Raw genomic sequence first — 4,026 nt, forward strand, 5'->3', positions numbered from 1 at the left:
GCATCATTTAAATAGCATACCTCCAAAGAGACCCCAAGCAGCTTTATTTTGGCAGTCTGTAACAGGCCCTAATCTTGATCAAATATAGTCTTCTCCCTGCTGTGAAAGACACTCCCTACAGGCCCCACTGTTGCTGTCTACAGAGTATTCACCAATATCTCCCAAGAGGAATGAAACCATTCTGGAGCATGCAAACCTTTTCCTGATAAGTCTTATGAAGTTGTCAACCTGATAAGGAAAGTAATACTAGAAAATATCCAGTAATACTTAAATACTGTATTCATTTATCTGGGTCTCTTTCCCCCACTGACAGTCATCTTAGGTATTTTATTTTATAAAAGTTTCATTGGGGTTCATGATGCCTATCGTCTTGTATTTGAGTGCTGTCAAATGTCAAGTTTTGACCATTTTGCTTCAACAGTTTGTACTTCTAAATGCCACTGAATGTGACATTACAGAACAAACTTGTCTATACACTCTTCCACACACAATTTAAATGCATAGGTATGTTGTAACAGTGCATAGCATGCATGCAAATTATATTAATATACTTCTGTGCAGCTTCCCATTCCCCACCTCCCTGGAAAAAAATTCCTTTGAACACTTGGCCATACTCTCTGGGTTTGGAGTTTTCAGTGTGTTTTCATAAGGTGGACTGATCTGATAAAAAGGTCAACACTCAAATTTGATCTCTGCCTAGCAGACTCACTTCAGAAAGTCAACCCCTGAGAGAGCTTAGCTTCAAAGTCTCCTACTGCCCTGCCCTGCAGAGTACTGGGCCCACTTCAAAATGCAAACCATCCCATCCTTGGCAGAGGCACACACAGAAGGGCAACTCAATCTGAACAAGGTTTATTGCATGAAATACAGCAAACAATGCATTCAGCCGCCCTACTCCACCCTGAGTGTGACTGCCTTTGAGACCTCCAGTCCACCTCTCCCTAAGTGTGCAAAGGCCAAGAGGTCAATTGTGGTTGTAGGTGGTAGTGTAGATTAGTCAAAGGGTGTGGAAGGGTTTTGTTTTTGTTTTGCTCATGTTTTAGTCTTGGAATGGCAAGGGGCTGGTTTCACTTGGAGGATCTCTCTTCTTTCTCTCCTTGTGTCAGGGTCACTCCTCATGTACCAGCATTGAAGAAGCCATGCTTCTCACATTGCTGGGAACTCAAAGGCAGGAGAGAAGGAGAGAAACACCCACTGCAGGTCACTATGGGTCCAGACCTGGTCCATCCAGGGATGGGGAACAGATCCACAAGGAGTCATATTCCTTTCTTTCCTGGGGCCTGGAAGTGGTGGAAATGAAAGGTGGAACTGGCTCATACAGGAGACCAGTGCCTAGGAGGCATCTTTAATAACCAAGAACTTTGGTCTGCATCAGGAGCTGGGAAGGAGGACTACACAGGACACAGTCACTACTTCCCATCCTTCTTTCTGTAGCGGTTGCGGCGTTTGGTCTTGGCCTCTATGATTTGCTGGGATTGACGCTTCAGGGCTGTGCGTGTCACCACGTCTGCATCATCCTCTCCACTGTCCTCCTCATCTGTGAAGAGACCAAAGAGTTAGTCACAGGGACACAAAGCTCAGTTCTCAAGCCCTGGGAGACCACTGCCAGGAATCACATTAAGGAGATAGATGTGTGCAGACATGTGCTGAAGATGATGGTTGTTGCAAACAAGAGAAAACATGTGCAATACAACAGAGAGGGCTTCAGCTAACTCATTGCTGAAAACTACTGAAGTGCCTACAACAGATTAAATTAGTGTATCCTGTGCAAGCAAAATTTAAAATTCTGGACCCAAGTTCTCTGAATCCCGGGAATTAAAGAAAGCTGAATTCTACACCCTGTATAAATTATGCAGGTATGTACATTTGCTCTGGTTTTATCAGCTGTATGTATACCACAAACCTTTTGGCCAGAATCCTGTTGGTTTTGCTAGTGGTGTAACTGTGTCCAGAAGTAAAGTCCATAGATACACCAACAGCAAAGAAAAGAATAAAAAAGTCAGCAGTGGCAGAAGGCAGCATGTAGCTCTGTGCCTCCTGTTTCCCAAATGCCTGGCTTTAGGGAGAGTTAACTTTAGAGGCAAAGTAATCTTGGAAAGATGGCTAAGACAATTACCTGCACTATGGCACAGGCAGCTGTCTAAGCCATCACTCCCAGAGTGTCTTATCTCCAACAACACTTTACTCCCAGAAGAAAGGCACTTGGGAAACAGTACCAGCAGACTTCTGCTATGCCCACTACATCTCTCCATGAGTGCTGTGAAAGAACAATCATGCATATAACAGATACTTACATGTCACATACATTGAAAGCGTTCCGTCCTGAACTCCCAGCCTCAGCACTGAGATTCTTACTTAGCCACTTGTCTAGTTCCAGAAGTATGACCATGCACTGTTTACAGATTTTCACATCTATCTCCACAGCCAAAAGGGCTAAGAACTTACAGGGGTGTGTGTGTGTGTGTGTGTGTAAATGGAAAATCTCAGGAAGCTGCATTCTGCCCATGAATGCATGTTGCACCAGTACAGAATGTGGCAGGACTAAGACTACAAATAGTCCACAGGTACACTGAAACTGAAGCTCCTGGTATACCGCTCAGGAGAGGTGCTACCATGATATGTACACTTTTCAGATTCAGAGTGACTGGAGTACCACAGAGCTAGTCTTCCTTGGAAAGATCTCCTTATGCATATGTTTTCTGTTCCATAGCCATACATTAGAAGACATGCACATTCCTGGCCAAGACTGTTCCATAGCCATACATGAGAAGACATGCACATTCCTGGCCAAGACTCAGTATTTACTTACCATAATAAATGTCTGCTTTCTGACCCATGGGCAGTTTGACCCTGGTGTTATAGGCAGGCAGCCTCCTCTCAAGTTTTGAATGGAACTGTAACAATAACACAGGGTGGAATTTAGACTGAAGCAGCCACGAAAAGGGGAGGGAGGGAGAAGAGAAACTATGCTGGGGGCAAAGAGTGGCACAGTGGGTAGCCCAACAATACTGTCTAGTTTCCTCCAAATCAAACTGTGTCTGCCTCACAGTCATAGGCAGAAGATCATTTATGGAAATGAACATTACATCATTTTTTTTAAAAAAAGGGTTTGTATGGATAACAAAGCACTACTATCAAATATTAGCTATGAGAATGAGTTATGAACTGAACAGTCACCAGTTCAAATTTTTAATCAGCTTCCGTAGCAAACCATCACTTTCTCTCAACCTCCTCTCCAATGTGTAATATGCTGTTAACAGAACCAGCCTAATAAAACGATTATTAAATATTAATTTAAGAGCATTTTCTGTCCTAATTATTTTGAATGGGTGATGTTTTGCCTAAAGTGTCACCTGGTTTAATAAAGGAACCTTAATGTTTCTTAACAGCAGAGTGCTGCCTTGATGACCTAGATATTTCTGTTGTCTTAGATTATAACAGGGAAGGCAACTGAGGGATGCTAGGGGGCTGGATTACCCCACCCAGGAGATTGTGGAAGGCTGCACACATATTGCACCCCCATAATTTTTTAATACATCCCCTACATTCTAGGGGGCATGGGAACATTTTCATCCTGTTTTTAGGCATCCTTAGGATTTTTCTCACAACAGGAGGTGAGTGGAAATCATTTTCTGTTCACTATCTGTTGTTGTTTTTTAAAACCTCTCCTGAGCTTAAAATGGCTGAGAAGGCCAACAAATGTGGTAAAAGTGTTCCCATGTCCCCTAGGGTACATTTGGGGACAAAAAATATTGATCCTCTGGGGGAGTGCATATGATCTGCTGGCTGTGCATTGTCCACTTGTTTTAAGATGTTATCAACTGGAGCCAAGTATGCCTTGGATTATACAGTACATACACATGCTAAGCTCTCTTTGCTGAACTAAAGAGACAGGGAGAGAAAGTATTTGGTACCAGTTTGAAATATGGTAGGAAGGAAAAAACAAGAGCTGGTAATTTGTAGCGAACATAATAATATAATAATAATAATATACGTAGTTTATTTGTAACCCGCTTTTCCAAAATT

General features: G+C 42.7%; 1 long non-coding RNA gene across 1 annotated transcript; it reads right to left on the reverse strand.

Moving 5' to 3' along the window:
* Nucleotides 1–836: 836 nt before the first annotated feature.
* Nucleotides 837–2,906, reverse strand: LOC121918055. The gene is made up of 2 exons (XR_006101148.1): nt 2,810–2,906; nt 837–1,537 (listed from the first exon to the last, which is right to left on the reverse strand). It is a non-coding gene; the product is annotated as an uncharacterized LOC121918055 (long non-coding RNA).
* Between the last annotated feature and the right edge of the window lie 1,120 nt (nt 2,907–4,026).

The sequence above is a fragment of the Sceloporus undulatus genome, unplaced genomic scaffold, assembly GCF_019175285.1.
Source record: "Sceloporus undulatus isolate JIND9_A2432 ecotype Alabama unplaced genomic scaffold, SceUnd_v1.1 scaffold_3515, whole genome shotgun sequence".
Lineage (NCBI taxonomy): Eukaryota > Metazoa > Chordata > Lepidosauria > Squamata > Phrynosomatidae > Sceloporus > Sceloporus undulatus.